The 18,269-nt window shown below is 41.8% G+C and overlaps 63 non-coding genes and 18 pseudogenes across 63 annotated transcripts; all 81 read right to left on the reverse strand.

Moving 5' to 3' along the window:
- Positions 1-30: 30 nt before the first annotated feature.
- Positions 31-149, reverse strand: LOC134890797 (5S ribosomal RNA). Its single transcript, XR_010171396.1, has one exon. It is a non-coding gene; the product is annotated as a 5S ribosomal RNA (ribosomal RNA).
- Positions 150-256: 107 nt separating this feature from the next.
- LOC135063899 (5S ribosomal RNA) lies at positions 257-375 on the reverse strand. Its single transcript, XR_010250219.1, has one exon. It is a non-coding gene; the product is annotated as a 5S ribosomal RNA (ribosomal RNA).
- Positions 376-482: 107 nt separating this feature from the next.
- Positions 483-601, reverse strand: LOC134890809 (5S ribosomal RNA). The gene has a single exon (XR_010171397.1). It is a non-coding gene; the product is annotated as a 5S ribosomal RNA (ribosomal RNA).
- Positions 602-708: 107 nt separating this feature from the next.
- On the reverse strand, positions 709-827 carry LOC134887197 (5S ribosomal RNA; annotated as a pseudogene).
- A 107-nt stretch (positions 828-934) lies between these two features.
- LOC135067684 (5S ribosomal RNA) lies at positions 935-1,053 on the reverse strand. Its single transcript, XR_010253895.1, has one exon. It is a non-coding gene; the product is annotated as a 5S ribosomal RNA (ribosomal RNA).
- A 107-nt stretch (positions 1,054-1,160) lies between these two features.
- LOC135063836 (5S ribosomal RNA) lies at positions 1,161-1,279 on the reverse strand. The gene has a single exon (XR_010250159.1). It is a non-coding gene; the product is annotated as a 5S ribosomal RNA (ribosomal RNA).
- Positions 1,280-1,386: 107 nt separating this feature from the next.
- LOC134890821 (5S ribosomal RNA) lies at positions 1,387-1,505 on the reverse strand. Its single transcript, XR_010171399.1, has one exon. It is a non-coding gene; the product is annotated as a 5S ribosomal RNA (ribosomal RNA).
- A 107-nt stretch (positions 1,506-1,612) lies between these two features.
- LOC135066882 (5S ribosomal RNA) lies at positions 1,613-1,731 on the reverse strand. The gene has a single exon (XR_010253118.1). It is a non-coding gene; the product is annotated as a 5S ribosomal RNA (ribosomal RNA).
- Positions 1,732-1,838: 107 nt separating this feature from the next.
- Positions 1,839-1,957, reverse strand: LOC135067385 (5S ribosomal RNA). The gene has a single exon (XR_010253601.1). It is a non-coding gene; the product is annotated as a 5S ribosomal RNA (ribosomal RNA).
- A 106-nt stretch (positions 1,958-2,063) lies between these two features.
- Positions 2,064-2,182, reverse strand: LOC135066471 (5S ribosomal RNA). The gene has a single exon (XR_010252718.1). It is a non-coding gene; the product is annotated as a 5S ribosomal RNA (ribosomal RNA).
- A 107-nt stretch (positions 2,183-2,289) lies between these two features.
- LOC134889357 (5S ribosomal RNA) lies at positions 2,290-2,408 on the reverse strand (annotated as a pseudogene).
- A 107-nt stretch (positions 2,409-2,515) lies between these two features.
- Positions 2,516-2,634, reverse strand: LOC134884319 (5S ribosomal RNA). Its single transcript, XR_010168471.1, has one exon. It is a non-coding gene; the product is annotated as a 5S ribosomal RNA (ribosomal RNA).
- Positions 2,635-2,741: 107 nt separating this feature from the next.
- LOC134884992 (5S ribosomal RNA) lies at positions 2,742-2,860 on the reverse strand. Its single transcript, XR_010169121.1, has one exon. It is a non-coding gene; the product is annotated as a 5S ribosomal RNA (ribosomal RNA).
- Positions 2,861-2,967: 107 nt separating this feature from the next.
- On the reverse strand, positions 2,968-3,086 carry LOC135068190 (5S ribosomal RNA). Its single transcript, XR_010254395.1, has one exon. It is a non-coding gene; the product is annotated as a 5S ribosomal RNA (ribosomal RNA).
- A 107-nt stretch (positions 3,087-3,193) lies between these two features.
- LOC134885357 (5S ribosomal RNA) lies at positions 3,194-3,312 on the reverse strand. The gene has a single exon (XR_010169472.1). It is a non-coding gene; the product is annotated as a 5S ribosomal RNA (ribosomal RNA).
- Positions 3,313-3,419: 107 nt separating this feature from the next.
- Positions 3,420-3,538, reverse strand: LOC134885358 (5S ribosomal RNA). The gene has a single exon (XR_010169473.1). It is a non-coding gene; the product is annotated as a 5S ribosomal RNA (ribosomal RNA).
- Positions 3,539-3,645: 107 nt separating this feature from the next.
- Positions 3,646-3,764, reverse strand: LOC135060885 (5S ribosomal RNA). Its single transcript, XR_010247279.1, has one exon. It is a non-coding gene; the product is annotated as a 5S ribosomal RNA (ribosomal RNA).
- Positions 3,765-3,871: 107 nt separating this feature from the next.
- LOC134884776 (5S ribosomal RNA) lies at positions 3,872-3,989 on the reverse strand. The gene has a single exon (XR_010168911.1). It is a non-coding gene; the product is annotated as a 5S ribosomal RNA (ribosomal RNA).
- A 107-nt stretch (positions 3,990-4,096) lies between these two features.
- Positions 4,097-4,215, reverse strand: LOC134887379 (5S ribosomal RNA; annotated as a pseudogene).
- Positions 4,216-4,322: 107 nt separating this feature from the next.
- On the reverse strand, positions 4,323-4,440 carry LOC134890961 (5S ribosomal RNA; annotated as a pseudogene).
- A 107-nt stretch (positions 4,441-4,547) lies between these two features.
- Positions 4,548-4,666, reverse strand: LOC134890833 (5S ribosomal RNA). Its single transcript, XR_010171400.1, has one exon. It is a non-coding gene; the product is annotated as a 5S ribosomal RNA (ribosomal RNA).
- Positions 4,667-4,773: 107 nt separating this feature from the next.
- LOC134884777 (5S ribosomal RNA) lies at positions 4,774-4,891 on the reverse strand. The gene has a single exon (XR_010168912.1). It is a non-coding gene; the product is annotated as a 5S ribosomal RNA (ribosomal RNA).
- A 107-nt stretch (positions 4,892-4,998) lies between these two features.
- LOC135065321 (5S ribosomal RNA) lies at positions 4,999-5,117 on the reverse strand. The gene has a single exon (XR_010251604.1). It is a non-coding gene; the product is annotated as a 5S ribosomal RNA (ribosomal RNA).
- Positions 5,118-5,224: 107 nt separating this feature from the next.
- LOC135062301 (5S ribosomal RNA) lies at positions 5,225-5,343 on the reverse strand. Its single transcript, XR_010248654.1, has one exon. It is a non-coding gene; the product is annotated as a 5S ribosomal RNA (ribosomal RNA).
- Positions 5,344-5,450: 107 nt separating this feature from the next.
- Positions 5,451-5,569, reverse strand: LOC134890845 (5S ribosomal RNA). Its single transcript, XR_010171401.1, has one exon. It is a non-coding gene; the product is annotated as a 5S ribosomal RNA (ribosomal RNA).
- A 107-nt stretch (positions 5,570-5,676) lies between these two features.
- On the reverse strand, positions 5,677-5,795 carry LOC135059062 (5S ribosomal RNA). The gene has a single exon (XR_010245481.1). It is a non-coding gene; the product is annotated as a 5S ribosomal RNA (ribosomal RNA).
- Positions 5,796-5,902: 107 nt separating this feature from the next.
- Positions 5,903-6,021, reverse strand: LOC134890856 (5S ribosomal RNA). Its single transcript, XR_010171402.1, has one exon. It is a non-coding gene; the product is annotated as a 5S ribosomal RNA (ribosomal RNA).
- A 107-nt stretch (positions 6,022-6,128) lies between these two features.
- Positions 6,129-6,247, reverse strand: LOC134901865 (5S ribosomal RNA). Its single transcript, XR_010175342.1, has one exon. It is a non-coding gene; the product is annotated as a 5S ribosomal RNA (ribosomal RNA).
- A 107-nt stretch (positions 6,248-6,354) lies between these two features.
- LOC135067347 (5S ribosomal RNA) lies at positions 6,355-6,473 on the reverse strand. The gene has a single exon (XR_010253565.1). It is a non-coding gene; the product is annotated as a 5S ribosomal RNA (ribosomal RNA).
- A 107-nt stretch (positions 6,474-6,580) lies between these two features.
- Positions 6,581-6,699, reverse strand: LOC134891418 (5S ribosomal RNA; annotated as a pseudogene).
- Positions 6,700-6,806: 107 nt separating this feature from the next.
- Positions 6,807-6,925, reverse strand: LOC135067349 (5S ribosomal RNA). The gene has a single exon (XR_010253567.1). It is a non-coding gene; the product is annotated as a 5S ribosomal RNA (ribosomal RNA).
- Positions 6,926-7,032: 107 nt separating this feature from the next.
- Positions 7,033-7,151, reverse strand: LOC134887866 (5S ribosomal RNA; annotated as a pseudogene).
- A 107-nt stretch (positions 7,152-7,258) lies between these two features.
- Positions 7,259-7,377, reverse strand: LOC135063837 (5S ribosomal RNA). Its single transcript, XR_010250160.1, has one exon. It is a non-coding gene; the product is annotated as a 5S ribosomal RNA (ribosomal RNA).
- Positions 7,378-7,484: 107 nt separating this feature from the next.
- Positions 7,485-7,603, reverse strand: LOC135065322 (5S ribosomal RNA). Its single transcript, XR_010251605.1, has one exon. It is a non-coding gene; the product is annotated as a 5S ribosomal RNA (ribosomal RNA).
- Positions 7,604-7,710: 107 nt separating this feature from the next.
- LOC134888042 (5S ribosomal RNA) lies at positions 7,711-7,828 on the reverse strand (annotated as a pseudogene).
- Positions 7,829-7,935: 107 nt separating this feature from the next.
- Positions 7,936-8,053, reverse strand: LOC134890949 (5S ribosomal RNA; annotated as a pseudogene).
- Positions 8,054-8,160: 107 nt separating this feature from the next.
- Positions 8,161-8,279, reverse strand: LOC134890868 (5S ribosomal RNA). Its single transcript, XR_010171403.1, has one exon. It is a non-coding gene; the product is annotated as a 5S ribosomal RNA (ribosomal RNA).
- A 107-nt stretch (positions 8,280-8,386) lies between these two features.
- Positions 8,387-8,505, reverse strand: LOC134890880 (5S ribosomal RNA). The gene has a single exon (XR_010171404.1). It is a non-coding gene; the product is annotated as a 5S ribosomal RNA (ribosomal RNA).
- Positions 8,506-8,612: 107 nt separating this feature from the next.
- LOC135059065 (5S ribosomal RNA) lies at positions 8,613-8,731 on the reverse strand. Its single transcript, XR_010245482.1, has one exon. It is a non-coding gene; the product is annotated as a 5S ribosomal RNA (ribosomal RNA).
- Positions 8,732-8,838: 107 nt separating this feature from the next.
- Positions 8,839-8,957, reverse strand: LOC134890891 (5S ribosomal RNA). Its single transcript, XR_010171405.1, has one exon. It is a non-coding gene; the product is annotated as a 5S ribosomal RNA (ribosomal RNA).
- Positions 8,958-9,064: 107 nt separating this feature from the next.
- On the reverse strand, positions 9,065-9,183 carry LOC134901866 (5S ribosomal RNA). Its single transcript, XR_010175343.1, has one exon. It is a non-coding gene; the product is annotated as a 5S ribosomal RNA (ribosomal RNA).
- A 107-nt stretch (positions 9,184-9,290) lies between these two features.
- LOC135067350 (5S ribosomal RNA) lies at positions 9,291-9,409 on the reverse strand. The gene has a single exon (XR_010253568.1). It is a non-coding gene; the product is annotated as a 5S ribosomal RNA (ribosomal RNA).
- A 107-nt stretch (positions 9,410-9,516) lies between these two features.
- On the reverse strand, positions 9,517-9,635 carry LOC134887867 (5S ribosomal RNA; annotated as a pseudogene).
- Positions 9,636-9,742: 107 nt separating this feature from the next.
- On the reverse strand, positions 9,743-9,861 carry LOC135063838 (5S ribosomal RNA). Its single transcript, XR_010250161.1, has one exon. It is a non-coding gene; the product is annotated as a 5S ribosomal RNA (ribosomal RNA).
- A 107-nt stretch (positions 9,862-9,968) lies between these two features.
- On the reverse strand, positions 9,969-10,087 carry LOC134890902 (5S ribosomal RNA). Its single transcript, XR_010171406.1, has one exon. It is a non-coding gene; the product is annotated as a 5S ribosomal RNA (ribosomal RNA).
- A 107-nt stretch (positions 10,088-10,194) lies between these two features.
- Positions 10,195-10,313, reverse strand: LOC134901867 (5S ribosomal RNA). Its single transcript, XR_010175344.1, has one exon. It is a non-coding gene; the product is annotated as a 5S ribosomal RNA (ribosomal RNA).
- A 107-nt stretch (positions 10,314-10,420) lies between these two features.
- On the reverse strand, positions 10,421-10,539 carry LOC135067351 (5S ribosomal RNA). Its single transcript, XR_010253569.1, has one exon. It is a non-coding gene; the product is annotated as a 5S ribosomal RNA (ribosomal RNA).
- Positions 10,540-10,646: 107 nt separating this feature from the next.
- Positions 10,647-10,765, reverse strand: LOC134891419 (5S ribosomal RNA; annotated as a pseudogene).
- Positions 10,766-10,872: 107 nt separating this feature from the next.
- Positions 10,873-10,991, reverse strand: LOC135067352 (5S ribosomal RNA). Its single transcript, XR_010253570.1, has one exon. It is a non-coding gene; the product is annotated as a 5S ribosomal RNA (ribosomal RNA).
- Positions 10,992-11,098: 107 nt separating this feature from the next.
- Positions 11,099-11,217, reverse strand: LOC134887868 (5S ribosomal RNA; annotated as a pseudogene).
- Positions 11,218-11,324: 107 nt separating this feature from the next.
- LOC135063839 (5S ribosomal RNA) lies at positions 11,325-11,443 on the reverse strand. Its single transcript, XR_010250162.1, has one exon. It is a non-coding gene; the product is annotated as a 5S ribosomal RNA (ribosomal RNA).
- Positions 11,444-11,550: 107 nt separating this feature from the next.
- Positions 11,551-11,669, reverse strand: LOC135065323 (5S ribosomal RNA). The gene has a single exon (XR_010251606.1). It is a non-coding gene; the product is annotated as a 5S ribosomal RNA (ribosomal RNA).
- Positions 11,670-11,776: 107 nt separating this feature from the next.
- LOC134888043 (5S ribosomal RNA) lies at positions 11,777-11,894 on the reverse strand (annotated as a pseudogene).
- Positions 11,895-12,001: 107 nt separating this feature from the next.
- On the reverse strand, positions 12,002-12,119 carry LOC134890950 (5S ribosomal RNA; annotated as a pseudogene).
- Positions 12,120-12,226: 107 nt separating this feature from the next.
- LOC134890913 (5S ribosomal RNA) lies at positions 12,227-12,345 on the reverse strand. The gene has a single exon (XR_010171407.1). It is a non-coding gene; the product is annotated as a 5S ribosomal RNA (ribosomal RNA).
- Positions 12,346-12,452: 107 nt separating this feature from the next.
- LOC134890924 (5S ribosomal RNA) lies at positions 12,453-12,571 on the reverse strand. The gene has a single exon (XR_010171408.1). It is a non-coding gene; the product is annotated as a 5S ribosomal RNA (ribosomal RNA).
- A 107-nt stretch (positions 12,572-12,678) lies between these two features.
- On the reverse strand, positions 12,679-12,797 carry LOC135059066 (5S ribosomal RNA). Its single transcript, XR_010245483.1, has one exon. It is a non-coding gene; the product is annotated as a 5S ribosomal RNA (ribosomal RNA).
- A 107-nt stretch (positions 12,798-12,904) lies between these two features.
- Positions 12,905-13,023, reverse strand: LOC134890937 (5S ribosomal RNA). Its single transcript, XR_010171410.1, has one exon. It is a non-coding gene; the product is annotated as a 5S ribosomal RNA (ribosomal RNA).
- Positions 13,024-13,130: 107 nt separating this feature from the next.
- LOC134901869 (5S ribosomal RNA) lies at positions 13,131-13,249 on the reverse strand. Its single transcript, XR_010175346.1, has one exon. It is a non-coding gene; the product is annotated as a 5S ribosomal RNA (ribosomal RNA).
- A 107-nt stretch (positions 13,250-13,356) lies between these two features.
- LOC135067353 (5S ribosomal RNA) lies at positions 13,357-13,475 on the reverse strand. Its single transcript, XR_010253571.1, has one exon. It is a non-coding gene; the product is annotated as a 5S ribosomal RNA (ribosomal RNA).
- A 107-nt stretch (positions 13,476-13,582) lies between these two features.
- LOC134887869 (5S ribosomal RNA) lies at positions 13,583-13,701 on the reverse strand (annotated as a pseudogene).
- A 107-nt stretch (positions 13,702-13,808) lies between these two features.
- LOC135063841 (5S ribosomal RNA) lies at positions 13,809-13,927 on the reverse strand. The gene has a single exon (XR_010250163.1). It is a non-coding gene; the product is annotated as a 5S ribosomal RNA (ribosomal RNA).
- A 107-nt stretch (positions 13,928-14,034) lies between these two features.
- LOC134890948 (5S ribosomal RNA) lies at positions 14,035-14,153 on the reverse strand. The gene has a single exon (XR_010171411.1). It is a non-coding gene; the product is annotated as a 5S ribosomal RNA (ribosomal RNA).
- Positions 14,154-14,260: 107 nt separating this feature from the next.
- LOC135066883 (5S ribosomal RNA) lies at positions 14,261-14,379 on the reverse strand. Its single transcript, XR_010253119.1, has one exon. It is a non-coding gene; the product is annotated as a 5S ribosomal RNA (ribosomal RNA).
- A 107-nt stretch (positions 14,380-14,486) lies between these two features.
- On the reverse strand, positions 14,487-14,605 carry LOC135067386 (5S ribosomal RNA). Its single transcript, XR_010253602.1, has one exon. It is a non-coding gene; the product is annotated as a 5S ribosomal RNA (ribosomal RNA).
- Positions 14,606-14,711: 106 nt separating this feature from the next.
- LOC135066472 (5S ribosomal RNA) lies at positions 14,712-14,830 on the reverse strand. Its single transcript, XR_010252719.1, has one exon. It is a non-coding gene; the product is annotated as a 5S ribosomal RNA (ribosomal RNA).
- Positions 14,831-14,937: 107 nt separating this feature from the next.
- Positions 14,938-15,056, reverse strand: LOC134889358 (5S ribosomal RNA; annotated as a pseudogene).
- A 107-nt stretch (positions 15,057-15,163) lies between these two features.
- On the reverse strand, positions 15,164-15,282 carry LOC134888021 (5S ribosomal RNA; annotated as a pseudogene).
- Positions 15,283-15,389: 107 nt separating this feature from the next.
- LOC134884993 (5S ribosomal RNA) lies at positions 15,390-15,508 on the reverse strand. Its single transcript, XR_010169122.1, has one exon. It is a non-coding gene; the product is annotated as a 5S ribosomal RNA (ribosomal RNA).
- A 107-nt stretch (positions 15,509-15,615) lies between these two features.
- On the reverse strand, positions 15,616-15,734 carry LOC135069917 (5S ribosomal RNA). Its single transcript, XR_010256096.1, has one exon. It is a non-coding gene; the product is annotated as a 5S ribosomal RNA (ribosomal RNA).
- A 107-nt stretch (positions 15,735-15,841) lies between these two features.
- LOC134885238 (5S ribosomal RNA) lies at positions 15,842-15,960 on the reverse strand. The gene has a single exon (XR_010169356.1). It is a non-coding gene; the product is annotated as a 5S ribosomal RNA (ribosomal RNA).
- A 107-nt stretch (positions 15,961-16,067) lies between these two features.
- On the reverse strand, positions 16,068-16,185 carry LOC134884778 (5S ribosomal RNA). The gene has a single exon (XR_010168913.1). It is a non-coding gene; the product is annotated as a 5S ribosomal RNA (ribosomal RNA).
- Positions 16,186-16,292: 107 nt separating this feature from the next.
- LOC134890951 (5S ribosomal RNA) lies at positions 16,293-16,410 on the reverse strand (annotated as a pseudogene).
- Positions 16,411-16,517: 107 nt separating this feature from the next.
- LOC134890959 (5S ribosomal RNA) lies at positions 16,518-16,636 on the reverse strand. The gene has a single exon (XR_010171412.1). It is a non-coding gene; the product is annotated as a 5S ribosomal RNA (ribosomal RNA).
- Positions 16,637-16,743: 107 nt separating this feature from the next.
- LOC135064834 (5S ribosomal RNA) lies at positions 16,744-16,862 on the reverse strand. Its single transcript, XR_010251131.1, has one exon. It is a non-coding gene; the product is annotated as a 5S ribosomal RNA (ribosomal RNA).
- A 107-nt stretch (positions 16,863-16,969) lies between these two features.
- On the reverse strand, positions 16,970-17,088 carry LOC134890970 (5S ribosomal RNA). The gene has a single exon (XR_010171413.1). It is a non-coding gene; the product is annotated as a 5S ribosomal RNA (ribosomal RNA).
- Positions 17,089-17,195: 107 nt separating this feature from the next.
- On the reverse strand, positions 17,196-17,314 carry LOC135059067 (5S ribosomal RNA). The gene has a single exon (XR_010245484.1). It is a non-coding gene; the product is annotated as a 5S ribosomal RNA (ribosomal RNA).
- A 107-nt stretch (positions 17,315-17,421) lies between these two features.
- LOC134901579 (5S ribosomal RNA) lies at positions 17,422-17,540 on the reverse strand. The gene has a single exon (XR_010175065.1). It is a non-coding gene; the product is annotated as a 5S ribosomal RNA (ribosomal RNA).
- A 107-nt stretch (positions 17,541-17,647) lies between these two features.
- Positions 17,648-17,766, reverse strand: LOC135058881 (5S ribosomal RNA). Its single transcript, XR_010245305.1, has one exon. It is a non-coding gene; the product is annotated as a 5S ribosomal RNA (ribosomal RNA).
- A 107-nt stretch (positions 17,767-17,873) lies between these two features.
- LOC135067354 (5S ribosomal RNA) lies at positions 17,874-17,992 on the reverse strand. Its single transcript, XR_010253572.1, has one exon. It is a non-coding gene; the product is annotated as a 5S ribosomal RNA (ribosomal RNA).
- Positions 17,993-18,099: 107 nt separating this feature from the next.
- On the reverse strand, positions 18,100-18,218 carry LOC134887870 (5S ribosomal RNA; annotated as a pseudogene).
- Between the last annotated feature and the right edge of the window lie 51 nt (positions 18,219-18,269).

Genomic DNA, 18,269 nt, shown 5'->3' on the forward strand with positions numbered 1-18,269 from the left:
ATCAACAGAACGGTGTTGGTAGTATAAAAATATCTACAGCACCTTGTATTCCCAGGTGGTCTCCCATCCAAGTACTAACCAGGCCCAACACTGCTTAGCTTCCAAGATCAGATGAGATTGGGCGTATCCAGTGTGGTGTGGCTGTAGATGAGCTTTGTGGTTTCTGTTAGAACTTTTCTACTTCTAACTACTGGTTCATAAATGAATACGTTTGAAAATGGAATGCATCAACAGAACGGTGTTGGCAGTATAAAAATATCTACAGCACCTTGTATTCCCAGGTGGTCTCCCATCCAAGTACTAACCAGGCCCAACACTGCTTAGCTTCCAAGATCAGATGAGATTGGGCATATCCAGAGTGGTGTGGCTGTAGATGAGCTCTGTGGTTTCTGTTAGAACTTTTCTACTTCTAACTACTGGTTCATAAATGAACACGTTTTAAAATGGAATGCATCAACAGAACGGTGTTGGCAGTATAAAATTATCTACAGCACCTTGTATTCCCAGGTGGTCTCCCATCCAAGTACTAACCAGGCCCAACACTGCTTAGCTTCCAAGATCAGATGAGATTGGGCGTATCCAGTGTGGTGTGGCTGTAGATGAGCTTTATGGTTTCTGTTAGAACTTTTCTACTTCTAACTACTGGTTCATAAATGAATACGTTTGAAAATGGAATGCATCAACAGAACGGTGTTGGCAGTATAAAAATATCTACAGCACCTTGTACTCCCAGGTGGTCTCCCATCCAAGTACTAACCAGACCCAACACTGCTTAGCTTCCAAGATCAGATGAGATTGGGCGTATCCAGTATGGTGTTGCTGTAGATGAATTTTCTGGTTTCTGGTAGAACTTTTCTACTTCTAACTACTGGTTCATAAATGAATACGTTTTAAAATGGAATGCATCAACAGAACGCTGTTGGCAGGATAAAAATATCTACAGCACCTTGTATTCCCAGGTGGTCTCCCATCCAAGTACTAACCAGGCCCAACACTGCTTAGCTTCCAAGATCAGATGAGAGTGGGCGTATCCAGTGTGGTGTGGCTGTAGATGAGCTTTGTGGTTTCTGTTAGAACTTTTCTACTTCTAACTACTGGTTCATAAATGAATACGTTTGAAAATGGAATGCATCAACAGAACGGTGTTGGCAGGATAAAAATATCTACAGCACCTTGTATTCCCAGGTGGTCTCCCATCCAAGTACTAACCAGGCCCAATACTGCTTAGCTTCCAAGATCAGATGAGATTGGGCGTATCCAGTGTGGTGTGGCTGTAGATGAGCTTTGTGGTTTCTGTTAGAACTTTTCTACTTCTAACTACTGGTTCATAAATGAATACGTTTGAAAATGGAATGCATCAACAGAACGGTGTTGGTAGTATAAAAATATCTACAGCACCTTGTATTCCCAGGTGGTCTCCCATCCAAGTACTAACCAGGCCCAACACTGCTTAGCTTCCAAGATCAGATGAGATTGGGCGTATCCAGTGTGGTGTGGCTGTAGATGAGCTTTGTGGTTTCTGTTAGAACTTTTCTACTTCTAACTACTGGTTCATAAATGAATACGTTTGAAAATGGAATGCATCAACAGAACGGTGTTGGCAGTATAAAAATATCTACAGCACCTTGTATTCCCAGGTGGTCTCCCATCCAAGTACTAACCAGGCCCAACACTGCTTAGCTTCCAAGATCAGATGAGTTTGGGCGTATCCAGTGTGGTGTTGCTGTAGATGAATTTTCTGGTTTCTGTTAGAACTTTTCTACTTCTAACTACTGGTTCATAAATGAATACGTTTTAAAATGGAATGCATCAACAGAACGGTGTTGGCAGTATAAAATTATCTACAGCACCTTGTATTCCCAGGTGGTCTCCCATCCAAGTACTAACCAGGCCCAACACTGCTTAGCTTCCAAGATCAGATGAGATCTGGCGTATCCAGTGTGGTGTGGCTGTAGATGAGCTTTGTGGTTCTGTTAGAACTTTTCTACTTCTAACTACTGGTTCATAAATGAATACGTTTGAAAATGGAATGCATCAACAGAACGGTGTTGGCAGTATAAAAATATCTACAGCACCTTGTATTCCCAGGTGGTCTCCCATCCAAGTACTAACCAGGCCCAACACTGCTTAGCTTCCAAGATCAGATGAAATTGGGCGTATCCAGTGTGGTGTTGCTGTAGATGACATTTCTGGTTTCTGTTAGAACTTTTCTACTTCTAACTACTGGTTCATAAATGAATACGTTTTAAAATGGAATGCATCAACAGAACGGTGTTGGCAGTATAAAAATATCTACAGCACCTTGTATTCCCAGGTGGTCTCCCATCCAAGTACTAACCAGGCCCAACACTTCTTAGCTTCCAAGATCAGATGATATTGGGCGTATCCAGTGTGGTGTGGCTGTAGATGAGCTTTGTGGTTTCTGTTAGAACTTTTCAACTTCTAACTACTGGTTCATAAATGAATACGTTTGAAAATGGAATGCATCAACAGAACGGTGTTGGCAGTATAAAAATATCTACAGCACCTTGTATTCCCAGGTGGTCTCCCATCCAAGTACTAACCAGGCCCAACACTGCTTAGCTTTCAAGATCAGATGAGATTGTGCGTATCCAGTGTGGTGTGGCTGTAGCTGAGCTTTGTGGTTTCTGTTAGAACTTTTCAACTTCTAACTACTGGTTCATAAATGAATACATTTGAAAATGGAATGCATCAACAGAACGGTGTTGGCAGTTTAAAAATATCTACAGTACCTTGTATTCCCAGGTGGTCTCCCATCCAAGTACTAACCAGGCCCAACACTGCTTAGCTTCCAAGATCAGATGAGATTGGGCGTATCCAGTATGGTGCGGCTGTAGATGAGCTTTGTGGTTTCTGTTAGAACTTTTCTACTTCTAACTACTGGTTCATAAATGAATACGTTTGAAAATGGAATGCATCAACAGAACGGTGTTTTCAGTATAAAAATATCTACAGCACCTTGTATTCCCAGGTGTTCTCCCATCCAAGTACTAACCAGGCCCAACACTGCTTAGCTTCCAAGATCAGATGAGATTGGGCGTATCCAGTGTGGTGTGGCTGTAGATGAGCTTTGTGGTTTCTGTTTGAACTTTTCTACTTCTAACTACTGGTTCATAAATGAATATATTTGAAAATGGAATGCATCAACAGAACGGTGTTGGCAGTATAAAAATATCTACAGCACCTTGTATTCCCAGGTGGTCTCCCATCCAAGTACTAACCAGGCCCAACACTGCTTAGCTTCCAAGATCAGATGAGATTGAGCGTATCTAGTGTGGTGTTGCTGTAGATGAACTTACTGGTTTCTGTTAGAACTTTTCTACTTCTAACTACTGGTTCATAAATGAATACGTTTGAAAATGGAATGCATCAACAGAACGGTGTTGGTAGTATTAAAATATCTACAGCACCTTGTATTCCCAGGTGGTCTCCCATCCAAGTACTAACCAGGCCCAACACTGCTTAGCTTCCAAGATCAGATGAGATTGAGCGTATCTAGTGTGGTGTTGCTGTAGATGAACTTACTGGTTTCTGTTAGAACTTTTCTACTTCTAACTACAGGTTCATAAATGAATACGTTTGAAAATGGAATGCATCAACAGAACGGTGTTGGCAGTTTAAAAATATCTACAGTACCTTGTATTCCCAGGTGGTCTCCCATCCAAGTACTAACCAGGCCCAACACTGCTTAGCTTCCAAGATCAGATGAGATTGGGCGTATCCAGTGTGGTGTGGCTGTAGATGAGCTTTGTGGTTTCTGTTAGAACTTTTCAACTTCTAACTACTGGTTCATAAATGAATACGTTTGAAAATGGAATGCATCAACAGAACGGTGTTGGTAGTATAAAAATATCTACAGCACCTTGTATTCCAGGTGGTCTCCCATCCAAGTACTAACCAGGCCCAACACTGCTTAGCTTCCAAGATCAGATGAGATTGGGCGTATCCAGTGTGGTGTGGCTGTAGATGAGCTTTATGGTTTCTGTTAGAACTTTTCTACTTCTAACTACTGGTTCATAAACGAATACGTTTGAAAATGGAATGCATCAACAGAACGGTGTTGGCAGTATAAAAATATCTACAGCACCTTGTATTCCCAGGTGGTCTCCCATCCAAGTACTAACCAGGCCCAACACTGCTTAGCTTCCAAGATCAGATGAAATTGAGCATATCCAGTGTGGTGTTGCTGTAGATGAACTTACTGGTTTCTGTTAGAACTTTTCTACTTCTAACTACTGGTTCATAAATGAATACGTTTGAAAATGGAATGCATCAACAGAACGGTGTTGGTAGTATAAAAATATCTACAGCACCTTGTATTCCAGGTGGTCTCCCATCCAAGTACTAACCATGCCCAACACTGCTTAGCTTCCAAGATCAGATGAGATTGGGCGTATCCAGTGTGGTGTGGCTGTAGATGAGCTTTATGGTTTCTGTTAGAACTTTTCTACTTCTAACTACTGGTTCATAAACGAATACGTTTGAAAATGGAATGCATCAACAGAACGGTGTTGGTAGTATAAAAATATCTACAGCACCTTGTATTCCCAGGTGGTCTCCCATCCAAGTACTAACCAGGCCCAACACTGCTTAGCTTCCAAGATCAGATGAGATTGGGCGTATCCAGTGTGGTGTGGCTGTAGATGAGCTTTGTGGTTTCTGTTAGAACTTTTCTACTTCTAACTACTGGTTCATAAATGAATACGTTTGAAAATGGAATGCATCAACAGAACGGTGTTGGTAGTATAAAAATATCTACAGCACCTTGTATTCCAGGTGGTCTCCCATCCAAGTACTAACCAGGCCCAACACTGCTTAGCTTCCAAGATCAGATGAGATTGGGCGTATCCAGTGTGGTGTGGCTGTAGATGAGCTTTATGGTTTCTGTTAGAACTTTTCTACTTCTAACTACTGGTTCATAAACGAATACGTTTGAAAATGGAATGCATCAACAGAACGGTGTTGGCAGTATAAAAATATCTACAGCACCTTGTATTCCCAGGTGGTCTCCCATCCAAGTACTAACCAGGCCCAACACTGCTTAGCTTCCAAGATCAGATGAGATTGAGAGTATCCAGTGTGGTGTTGCTGTAGATGAACTTACTGGTTTCTGTTAGAACTTTTCTACTTCTAACTACTGGTTCATAAATGAATACGTTTGAAAATGGAATGCATCAACAGAACGGTATTGGAAGGATAAAAATATCTACAGCACCTTGTATTCCCAGGTGGTCTCCCATCCAAGTACTAACCAGGCCCAACACTGCTTAGCTTCCAAGATCAGATGAGATTGGACGTATCCAGTGTGGTGTGGCTGTAGATGAGCTTTATGGTTTCTGTTAGAACTTTTCTACTTCTAACTACTGGTTCATAAACGAATACGTTTGAAAATGGAATGCATCAACAGAACGGTGTTGGTAGTATAAAAATATCTACAGCACCTTGTATTCCCAGGTGGTCTCCCATCCAAGTACTAACCAGGCCCAACACTGCTTAGCTTCCAAGATCAGATGAGATTGGGCGTATCCAGTGTGGTGTGGCTGTAGATGAGCTTTGTGGTTTCTGTTAGAACTTTTCTACTTCTAACTACTGGTTCATAAATGAATACGTTTGAAAATGGAATGCATCAACAGAACGGTGTTGGCAGTATAAAAATATCTACAGCACCTTGTATTCCCAGGTGGTCTCCCATCCAAGTACTAACCAGGCCCAACACTGCTTAGCTTCCAAGATCAGATGAGATTGGGCATATCCAGTGTGGTGTGGCTGTAGATGAGCTCTGTGGTTTCTGTTAGAACTTTTCTACTTCTAACTACTGGTTCATAAATGAACACGTTTTAAAATGGAATGCATCAACAGAACGGTGTTGGCAGTATAAAATTATCTACAGCACCTTGTATTCCCAGGTGGTCTCCCATCCAAGTACTAACCAGGCCCAACACTGCTTAGCTTCCAAGATCAGATGAGATTGGGCGTATCCAGTGTGGTGTGGCTGTAGATGAGCTTTATGGTTTCTGTTAGAACTTTTCTACTTCTAACTACTGGTTCATAAATGAATACGTTTGAAAATGGAATGCATCAACAGAACGGTGTTGGTAGTATAAAAATATCTACAGCACCTTGCATTCCCAGGTGGTCTCCCATCCAAGTACTAACCAGGCCCAACACTGCTTAGCTTCCAAGATCAGATGAGATTGGGCGTATCCAGTGTGGTGTGGCTGTAGATGAGCTTTGTGGTTTCTGTTAGAACTTTTCTACTTCTAACTACTGGTTCATAAATGAATACGTTTGAAAATGGAATGCATCAACAGAACGGTGTTGGCAGTATAAAAATATCTACAGCACCTTGTATTCCCAGGTGGTCTCCCATCCAAGTACTAACCAGACCCAACACTGCTTAGCTTCCAAGATCAGATGAGATTGGGCGTATCCAGTGTGGTGTTGCTGTAGATGAATTTTCTGGTTTCTGTTAGAACTTTTCTACTTCTAACTACTGGTTCATAAATGAAAACGTTTTAAAATGGAATGCATCAACAGAACGGTGTTGGCAGGATAAAAATATCTACAGCACCTTGTATTCCCAGGTGGTCTCCCATCCAAGTACTAACCAGGCCCAATACTGCTTAGCTTTCAAGATCAGATGAGAGTGGGCGTATCCAGTGTGGTGTGGCTGTAGATGAGCTTTGTGGTTTCTGTTAGAACTTTTCTACTTCTAACTACTGGTTCATAAATGAATACGTTTGAAAATGGAATGCATCAACAGAACGGTGTTGGCAGTATAAAAATATCTACAGCACCTTGTATTCCCAGGTGGTCTCCCATCCAAGTACTAACCAGACCCAACACTGCTTAGCTTCCAAGATCAGATGAGATTGGGCGTATCCAGTGTGGTGTTGCTGTAGATGAATTTTCTGGTTTCTGTTAGAACTTTTCTACTTCTAACTACTGGTTCATAAATGAATACGTTTTAAAATGGAATGCATCAACAGAACGGTGTTGGCAGGATAAAAATATCTACAGCACCTTGTATTCCCAGGTGGTCTCCCATCCAAGTACTAACCAGGCCCAATACTGCTTAGCTTCCAAGATCAGATGAGAGTGGGCGTATCCAGTGTGGTGTGGCTGTAGATGAGCTTTGTGGTTTCTGTTAGAACTTTTCTACTTCTAACTACTGGTTCATAAATGAATACGTTTGAAAATGGAATGCATCAACAGAACGGTGTTGGCAGGATAAAAATATCTACAGCACCTTGTATTCCCAGGTGGTCTCCCATCCAAGTACTAACCAGGCCCAATACTGCTTAGCTTCCAAGATCAGATGAGATTGGGCGTATCCAGTGTGGTGTGGCTGTAGATGAGCTTTATGGTTTCTGTTAGAACTTTTCTACTTCTAACTACTGGTTCATAAACGAATACGTTTGAAAATGGAATGCATCAACAGAACGGTGTTGGCAGTATAAAAATATCTACAGCACCTTGTATTCCCAGGTGGTCTCCCATCCAAGTACTAACCAGGCCCAACACTGCTTAGCTTCCAAGATCAGATGAGATTGAGAGTATCCAGTGTGGTGTTGCTGTAGATGAACTTACTGGTTTCTGTTAGAACTTTCCTACTTCTAACTACTGGTTCATAAATGAATACGTTTGAAAATGGAATGCATCAACAGAACGGTGTTGGTAGTATAAAAATATCTACAGCACCTTGTATTCCAGGTGGTCTCCCATCCAAGTACTAACCAGGCCCAACACTGCTTAGCTTCCAAGATCAGATGAGATTGGGCATATCCAGTGTGGTGTGGCTGTAGATGAGCTTTATGGTTTCTGTTAGAACTTTTCTACTTCTAACTACTGGTTCATAAACGAATACGTTTGAAAATGGAATGCATCAACAGAACGGTGTTGGCAGGATAAAAATATCTACAGCACCTTGTATTCCAGGTGGTCTCCCATCCAAGTACTAACCAGGCCCAACACTGCTTAGCTTCCAAGATCAGATGAGATTGGGCGTATCCAGTGTGGTGTGGCGGTAGATGAGCTTTGTGGTTTCTGTTAGAACTTTTCTACTTCTAACTACTGGTTCATAAATGAATACGTTTGAAAATGGAATGCATCAACAGAACGGTATTGGAAGGATAAAAATATCTACAGCACCTTGTATTCCCAGGTGGTCTCCCATCCAAGTACTAACCAGGCCCAACACTGCTTAGCTTCCAAGATCAGATGAGATTGGGCGTATCCAGTGTGGTGTGGCTGTAGATGAGCTTTATGGTTTCTGTTAGAACTTTTCTACTTCTAACTACTGGTTCATAAACGAATACGTTTGAAAATGGAATGCATCAACAGAACGGTGTTGGTAGTATAAAAATATCTACAGCACCTTGTATTCCCAGGTGGTCTCCCATCCAAGTACTAACCAGGCCCAACACTGCTTAGCTTCCAAGATCAGATGAGATTGGGCGTATCCAGTGTGGTGTGGCTGTAGATGAGCTTTGTGGTTTCTGTTAGAACTTTTCTACTTCTAACTACTGGTTCATAAATGAATACATTTGAAAATGGAATGCATCAACAGAACGGTGTTGGCAGTATAAAAATATCTACAGCACCTTGTATTCCCAGGTGGTCTCCCATCCAAGTACTAACCAGGCCCAACACTGCTTAGCTTCCAAGATCAGATGAGATTGGGCATATCCAGTGTGGTGTGGCTGTAGATGAGCTCTGTGGTTTCTGTTAGAACTTTTCTACTTCTAACTACTGGTTCATAAATGAACACGTTTTAAAATGGAATGCATCAACAGAACGGTGTTGGCAGTATAAAATTATCTACAGCACCTTGTATTCCCAGGTGGTCTCCCATCCAAGTACTAACCAGGCCCAACACTGCTTAGCTTCCAAGATCAGATGAGATTGGGCGTATCCAGTGTGGTGTGGCTGTAGATGAGCTTTATGGTTTCTGTTAGAACTTTTCTACTTCTAACTACTGGTTCATAAATGAATACGTTTGAAAATGGAATGCATCAACAGAACGGTGTTGGTAGTATAAAAATATCTACAGCACCTTGCATTCCCAGGTGGTCTCCCATCCAAGTACTAACCAGGCCCAACACTGCTTAGCTTCCAAGATCAGATGAGATTGGGCGTATCCAGTGTGGTGTGGCTGTAGATGAGCTTTGTGGTTTCTGTTAGAACTTTTCTACTTCTAACTACTGGTTCATAAATGAATACGTTTGAAAATGGAATGCATCAACAGAACGGTGTTGGCAGTATAAAAATATCTACAGCACCTTGTATTCCCAGGTGGTCTCCCATCCAAGTACTAACCAGACCCAACACTGCTTAGCTTCCAAGATCAGATGAGATTGGGCGTATCCAGTGTGGTGTTGCTGTAGATGAATTTTCTGGTTTCTGTTAGAACTTTTCTACTTCTAACTACTGGTTCATAAATGAATACGTTTTAAAATGGAATGCATCAACAGAACGGTGTTGGCAGGATAAAAATATCTACAGCACCTTGTATTCCCAGGTGGTCTCCCATCCAAGTACTAACCAGGCCCAATACTGCTTAGCTTCCAAGATCAGATGAGAGTGGGCGTATCCAGTGTGGTGTGGCTGTAGATGAGCTTTGTGGTTTCTGTTAGAACTTTTCTACTTCTAACTACTGGTTCATAAATGAATACGTTTGAAAATGGAATGCATCAACAGAACGGTGTTGGCAGGATAAAAATATCTACAGCACCTTGTATTCCCAGGTGGTCTCCCATCCAAGTACTAACCAGGCCCAATACTGCTTAGCTTCCAAGATCAGATGAGATTGGGCGTATCCAGTGTGGTGTGGCTGTAGATGAGCTTTGTGGTTTCTGTTAGAACTTTTCTACTTCTAACTACTGGTTCATAAATGAATACGTTTGAAAATGGAATGCATCAACAGAACGGTGTTGGTAGTATAAAAATATCTACAGCACCTTGTATTCCCAGGTGGTCTCCCATCCAAGTACTAACCAGGCCCAACACTGCTTAGCTTCCAAGATCAGATGAGATTGGGCGTATCCAGTGTGGTGTGGCTGTAGATGAGCTTTGTGGTTTCTGTTAGAACTTTTCTACTTCTAACTACTGGTTCATAAATGAATACGTTTGAAAATGGAATGCATCAACAGAACGGTGTTGGTAGTATAAAAATATCTACAGCACCTTGCATTCCCAGGTGGTCTCCCATCCAAGTACTAACCAGGCCCAACACTGCTTAGCTTCCAAGATCAGATGAGATTGGGCGTATCCAGTGTGGTGTGGCTGTAGATGAGCTTTGTGGTTTCTGTTAGAACTTTTCTACTTCTAACTACTGGTTCATAAATGAATACGTTTGAAAATGGAATGCATCAACAGAACGGTGTTGGCAGTATAAAAATATCTACAGCACCTTGTATTCCCAGGTGGTCTCCCATCCAAGTACTAACCAGACCCAACACTGCTTAGCTTCCAAGATCAGATGAGATTGGGCGTATCCAGTGTGGTGTTGCTGTAGATGAATTTTCTGGTTTCTGTTAGAACTTTTCTACTTCTAACTACTGGTTCATAAATGAAAACGTTTTAAAATGGAATGCATCAACAGAACGGTGTTGGCAGGATAAAAATATCTACAGCACCTTGTATTCCCAGGTGGTCTCCCATCCAAGTACTAACCAGGCCCAATACTGCTTAGCTTTCAAGATCAGATGAGAGTGGGCGTATCCAGTGTGGTGTGGCTGTAGATGAGCTTTGTGGTTTCTGTTAGAACTTTTCTACTTCTAACTACTGGTTCATAAATGAATACGTTTGAAAATGGAATGCATCAACAGAACGGTGTTGGCAGTATAAAAATATCTACAGCACCTTGTATTCCCAGGTGGTCTCCCATCCAAGTACTAACCAGACCCAACACTGCTTAGCTTCCAAGATCAGATGAGATTGGGCGTATCCAGTGTGGTGTTGCTGTAGATGAATTTTCTGGTTTCTGTTAGAACTTTTCTACTTCTAACTACTGGTTCATAAATGAATACGTTTTAAAATGGAATGCATCAACAGAACGGTGTTGGCAGGATAAAAATATCTACAGCACCTTGTATTCCCAGGTGGTCTCCCATCCAAGTACTAACCAGGCCCAATACTGCTTAGCTTCCAAGATCAGATGAGAGTGGGCGTATCCAGTGTGGTGTGGCTGTAGATGAGCTTTGTGGTTTCTGTTAGAACTTTTCTACTTCTAACTACTGGTTCATAAATGAATACGTTTGAAAATGGAATGCATCAACAGAACGGTGTTGGCAGGATAAAAATATCTACAGCACCTTGTATTCCCAGGTGGTCTCCCATCCAAGTACTAACCAGGCCCAATACTGCTTAGCTTCCAAGATCAGATGAGATTGGGCGTATCCAGTGTGGTGTGGCTGTAGATGAGCTTTATGGTTTCTGTTAGAACTTTTCTACTTCTAACTACTGGTTCATAAACGAATACGTTTGAAAATGGAATGCATCAACAGAACGGTGTTGGCAGTATAAAAATATCTACAGCACCTTGTATTCCCAGGTGGTCTCCCATCCAAGTACTAACCAGGCCCAACACTGCTTAGCTTCCAAGATCAGATGAGATTGAGAGTATCCAGTGTGGTGTTGCTGTAGATGAACTTACTGGTTTCTGTTAGAACTTTCCTACTTCTAACTACTGGTTCATAAATGAATACGTTTGAAAATGGAATGCATCAACAGAACGGTGTTGGTAGTATAAAAATATCTACAGCACCTTGTATTCCAGGTGGTCTCCCATCCAAGTACTAACCAGGCCCAACACTGCTTAGCTTCCAAGATCAGATGAGATTGGGCATATCCAGTGTGGTGTGGCTGTAGATGAGCTTTATGGTTTCTGTTAGAACTTTTCTACTTCTAACTACTGGTTCATAAACGAATACGTTTGAAAATGGAATGCATCAACAGAACGGTGTTGGCAGGATAAAAATATCTACAGCACCTTGTATTCCAGGTGGTCTCCCATCCAAGTACTAACCAGGCCCAACACTGCTTAGCTTCCAAGATCAGATGAGATTGGGCGTATCCAGTGTGGTGTGGCGGTAGATGAGCTTTGTGGTTTCTGTTAGAACTTTTCTACTTCTAACTACTGGTTCATAAATGAATACGTTTGAAAATGGAATGCATCAACAGAACGGTATTGGAAGGATAAAAATATCTACAGCACCTTGTATTCCCAGGTGGTCTCCCATCCAAGTACTAACCAGGCCCAACACTGCTTAGCTTCCAAGATCAGATGAGATTGGGCGTATCCAGTGTGGTGTGGCTGTAGATGAGCTTTATGGTTTCTGTTAGAACTTTTCTACTTCTAACTACTGGTTCATAAACGAATACGTTTGAAAATGGAATGCATCAACAGAACGGTGTTGGTAGTATAAAAATATCTACAGCACCTTGTATTCCCAGGTGGTCTCCCATCCAAGTACTAACCAGGCCCAACACTGCTTAGCTTCCAAGATCAGATGAGATTGGGCGTATCCAGTGTGGTGTGGCTGTAGATGAGCTTTGTGGTTTCTGTTAGAACTTTTCTACTTCTAACTACTGGTTCATAAATGAATACATTTGAAAATGGAATGCATCAACAGAACGGTGTTGGCAGTATAAAAATATCTACAGCACCTTGTATTCCCAGGTGGTCTCCCATCCAAGTACTAACCAGGCCCAACACTGCTTAGCTTCCAAGATCAGATGAGATTGGGCATATCCAGTGTGGTGTGGCTGTAGATGAGCTCTGTGGTTTCTGTTAGAACTTTTCTACTTCTAACTACTGGTTCATAAATGAACACGTTTTAAAATGGAATGCATCAACAGAACGGTGTTGGCAGTATAAAATTATCTACAGCACCTTGTATTCCCAGGTGGTCTCCCATCCAAGTACTAACCAGGCCCAACACTGCTTAGCTTCCAAGATCAGATGAGATTGGGCGTATCCAGTGTGGTGTGGCTGTAGATGAGCTTTATGGTTTCTGTTAGAACTTTTCTACTTCTAACTACTGGTTCATAAATGAATACGTTTGAAAATGGAATGCATCAACAGAACGGTGTTGGTAGTATAAAAATATCTACAGCACCTTGCATTCCCAGGTGGTCTCCCATCCAAGTACTAACCAGGCCCAACACTGCTTAGCTTCCAAGATCAGATGAGATTGGGCGTATCCAGTGTGGTGTGGCTGTAGATGAGCTTTGTGGTTTCTGTTAGAACTTTTCTACTTCTAACTACTGGTTCATAAATGAATACGTTTGAAAATGGAATGCATCAACAGAACGGTGTTGGCAGTATAAAAATATCTACAGCACCTTGTATTCCCAGGTGGTCTCCCATCCAAGTACTAACCAGACCCAACACTGCTTAGCTTCCAAGATCAGATGAGATTGGGCGTATCCAGTGTGGTGTTGCTGTAGATGAATTTTCTGGTTTCTGTTAGAACTTTTCTACTTCTAACTACTGGTTCATAAATGAATACGTTTTAAAATGGAATGCATCAACAGAACGGTGTTGGCAGGATAAAAATATCTACAGCACCTTGTATTCCCAGGTGGTCTCCCATCCAAGTACTAACCAGGCCCAATACTGCTTAGCTTCCAAGATCAGATGAGAGTGGGCGTATCCAGTGTGGTGTGGCTGTAGATGAGCTTTGTGGTTTCTGTTAGAACTTTTCTACTTCTAACTACTGGTTCATAAATGAATACGTTTGAAAATGGAATGCATCAACAGAACGGTGTTGGCAGGATAAAAATATCTACAGCACCTTGTATTCCCAGGTGGTCTCCCATCCAAGTACTAACCAGGCCCAATACTGCTTAGCTTCCAAGATCAGATGAGATTGGGCGTATCCAGTGTGGTGTGGCTGTAGATGAGCTTTGTGGTTTCTGTTAGAACTTTTCTACTTCTAACTACTGGTTCATAAATGAATACGTTTGAAAATGGAATGCATCAACAGAACGGTGTTGGTAGTATAAAAATATCTACAGCACCTTGTATTCCCAGGTGGTCTCCCATCCAAGTACTAACCAGGCCCAACACTGCTTAGCTTCCAAGATCAGATGAGATTGGGCGTATCCAGTGTGGTGTGGCTGTAGATGAGCTTTGTGGTTTCTGTTAGAACTTTTCTACTTCTAACTACTGGTTCATAAATGAATACATTTGAAAATGGAATGCATCAACAGAACGGTGTTGGCAGTATAAAAATATCTACAGCACCTTGTATTCCCAGGTGGTCTCCCATCCAAGTACTAACCAGGCCCAACACTGCTTAGCTTCCAAGATCAGATGAGTTTGGGCGTATCCAGTGTGGTGTTGCTGTAGATGAATTTTCTGGTTTCTGTTAGAACTTTTCTACTTCTAACTACTGGTTCATAAATGAATACGTTTTAAAATGGAATGCATCAACAGAACGGTGTTGGCAGTATAAAATTATCTACAGCACCTTGTATTCCCAGGTGGTCTCCCATCCAAGTACTAACCAGGCCCAACACTGCTTAGCTTCCAAGATCAGATGAGATCTGGCGTATCCAGTGTGGTGTGGCTGTAGATGAGCTTTGTGGTTCTGTTAGAACTTTTCTACTTCTAACTACTGGTTCATAAATGAATACGTTTGAAAATGGAATGCATCAACAGAACGGTGTTGGCAGTATAAAAATATCTACAGCACCTTGTATTCCCAGGTGGTCTCCCATCCAAGTACTAACCAGGCCCAACACTGCTTAGCTTCCAAGATCAGATGAAATTGGGCGTATCCAGTGTGGTGTTGCTGTAGATGACATTTCTGGTTTCTGTTAGAACTTTTCTACTTCTAACTACTGGTTCATAAATGAATACGTTTTAAAATGGAATGCATCAACAGAACGGTGTTGGCAGTATAAAAATATCTACAGCACCTTGTATTCCCAGGTGGTCTCCCATCCAAGTACTAACCAGGCCCAACACTTCTTAGCTTCCAAGATCAGATGATATTGGGCGTATCCAGTGTGGTGTGGCTGTAGATGAGCTTTGTGGTTTCTGTTAGAACTTTTCAACTTCTAACTACTGGTTCATAAATGAATACGTTTGAAAATGGAATGCATCAACAGAACGGTGTTGGCAGTATAAAAATATCTACAGCACCTTGTATTCCCTGGTGGTCTCCCATCCAAGTACTAACCAGGCCCAACACTGCTTAGCTTTCAAGATCAGATGAGATTGTGCGTATCCAGTGTGGTGTGGCTGTAGCTGAGCTTTGTGGTTTCTGTTAGAACTTTTCTACTTCTAACTACTGGTTCATAAATGAATACGTTTGAAAATGGAATGCATCAACAGAACGGTGTTGGCAGTTTAAAAATATCTACAGTACCTTGTATTCCCAGGTGGTCTCCCATCCAAGTACTAACCAGGCCCAACACTGCTTAGCTTCCAAGATCAGATGAGATTGGGCGTATCCAGTATGGTGCGGCTGTAGATGAGCTTTGTGGTTTCTGTTAGAACTTTTCTACTTCTAACTACTGGTTCATAAATGAATACGTTTGAAAATGGAATGCATCAACAGAACGGTGTTGGCAGTATAAAAATATCTACAGCACCTTGTATTCCCAGGTGTTCTCCCATCCAAGTACTAACCAGGCCCAGCACTGCTTAGCTTCCAAGATCAGATGAGATTGGGCGTATCCAGTGTGGTGTGGCTGTAGATGAGCTTTGTGGTTTCTGTTTGAACTTTTCTACTTCTAACTACTGGTTCATAAATGAATATATTTGAAAATGGAATGCATCAACAGAACGGTGTTGGCAGTATAAAAATATTTACAGCACCTTGTATTCCCAGGTGGTCTCCCATCCAAGTACTAACCAGGCCCAACACTGCTTAGCTTCCAAGATCAGATGAGATTGAGAGTATCCAGTGTGGTGTTGCTGTAGATGAACTTACTGGTTTCTGTTAGAACTTTTCTACTTCTAACTACTGGTTCATAAATGAATACGTTTGAAAATGGAATGCATCAACAGAACGGTGTTGGTAGTATAAAAATATCTACAGCACCTTGTATTCCAGGTGGTCTCCCATCCAAGTACTAACCAGGCCCAACACTGCTTAGCTTCCAAGATCAGATGAGATTGGGCGTATCCAGTGTGGTGTGGCTGTAGATGAGCTTTATGGTTTCTGTTAGAACTTTTCTACTTCTAACTACTGGTTCATAAACGAATACGTTTGAAAATGGAATGCATCAACAGAACGGTGTTGGCAGGATAAAAATATCTACAGCACCTTGTATTCCAGGTGGTCTCCCATCCAAGTACTAACCAGGCCCAACACTGCTTAGCTTCCAAGATCAGATGAGATTGGGCGTATCCAGTGTGGTGTGGCGGTAGATGAGCTTTGTGGTTTCTGTTAGAACTTTTCTACTTCTAACTACTGGTTCATAAATGAATACGTTTGAAAATGGAATGCATCAACAGAACGGTATTGGAAGGATAAAAGTATCTACAGCACCTTGTATTCCCAGGTGGTCTCCCATCCAAGTACTAACCAGGCCCAACACTGCTTAGCTTCCAAGATCAGATGAGATTGGGCGTATCCAGTGTGGTGTGGCTGTAGATGAGCTTTGTGGTTTCTGTTAGAACTTTTCTACTTCTAACTACTGGTTCATAAATGAATACGTTTGAAAATGGAATGCATCAACAGAACGGTGTTGGCAGTATAAAAATATCTACAGCACCTTGTATTCCCAGGTGGTCTCCCATCCAAGTACTAACCAGGCCCAACACTGCTTAGTTTCCAAGATCAGATGAGATTGGGCGTATCCAGTGTGGTGTGGCTGTAGATGAGCTTTATGGTTTCTGTTAGAACTTTTCTACTTCTAACTACTGGTTCATAAACGAATACGTTTGAAAATGGAATGCATCAACAGAACGGTGTTGGTAGTATAAAAATATCTACAGCACCTTGTATTCCCAGGTGGTCTCCCATCCAAGTACTAACCAGGCCCAACACTGCTTAGCTTCCAAGATCAGATGAGATTGGGCGTATCCAGTGTGGTGTGGCTGTAGATGAGCTTTGTGGTTTCTGTTAGAACTTTTCTACTTCTAACTACTGGTTCATAAATGAATACGTTTGAAAATGGAATGCATCAACAGAACGGTGTTGGCAGTATAAAAATATCTACAGCACCTTGTATTCCCAGGTGGTCTCCCATCCAAGTACTAACCAGGCCCAACACTGCTTAGCTTCCAAGATCAGATGAGATTGGGCATATCCAGTGTGGTGTGGCTGTAGATGAGCTCTGTGGTTTCTGTTAGAACTTTTCTACTTCTAACTACTGGTTCATAAATGAACACGTTTTAAAATGGAATGCATCAACAGAACGGTGTTGGCAGTATAAAATTATCTACAGCACCTTGTATTCCCAGATGGTCTCCCATCCAAGTACTAACCAGGCCCAACACTGCTTAGCTTCCAAGATCAGATGAGATTGGGCGTATCCAGTGTGGTGTGGCTGTAGATGAGCTTTATGGTTTCTGTTAGAACTTTTCTACTTCTAACTACTGGTTCATAAATGAATACGTTTGAAAATGGAATGCATCAACAGAACGGTGTTGGTAGTATAAAAATATCTACAGCACCTTGCATTCCCAGGTGGTCGCCCATCCAAGTACTAACCAGGCCCAACACTGCTTAGCTTCCAAGATCAGATGAGATTGGGCGTATCCAGTGTGGTGTGGCTGTAGATGAGCTTTGTGGTTTCTGTTAGAACTTTTCTACTTCTAACTACTGGTTCATAAATGAATACGTTTGAAAATGGAATGCATCAACAGAACGGTGTTGGCAGTATAAAAATATCTACAGCACCTTGTATTCCCAGGTGGTCTCCCATCCAAGTACTAACCAGACCCAACACTGCTTAGCTTCCAAGATCAGATGAGATTGGGCGTATCCAGTGTGGTGTTGCTGTAGATGAATTTTCTGGTTTCTGTTAGAACTTTTCTACTTCTAACTACTGGTTCATAAATGAATACGTTTTAAAATGGAATGCATCAACAGAACGGTGTTGGCAGGATAAAAATATCTACAGCACCTTGTATTCCCAGGTGGTCTCCCATCCAAGTACTAACCAGGCCCAATACTGCTTAGCTTCCAAGATCAGATGAGAGTGGGCGTATCCAGTGTGGTGTGGCTGTAGATGAGCTTTGTGGTTTCTGTTAGAACTTTTCTACTTCTAACTACTGGTTCATA

The sequence above is a fragment of the Pseudophryne corroboree genome, chromosome 3, assembly GCF_028390025.1.
Source record: "Pseudophryne corroboree isolate aPseCor3 chromosome 3, aPseCor3.hap2, whole genome shotgun sequence".
In the NCBI taxonomy this organism is placed as follows: Eukaryota; Metazoa; Chordata; class Amphibia; order Anura; family Myobatrachidae; genus Pseudophryne; species Pseudophryne corroboree.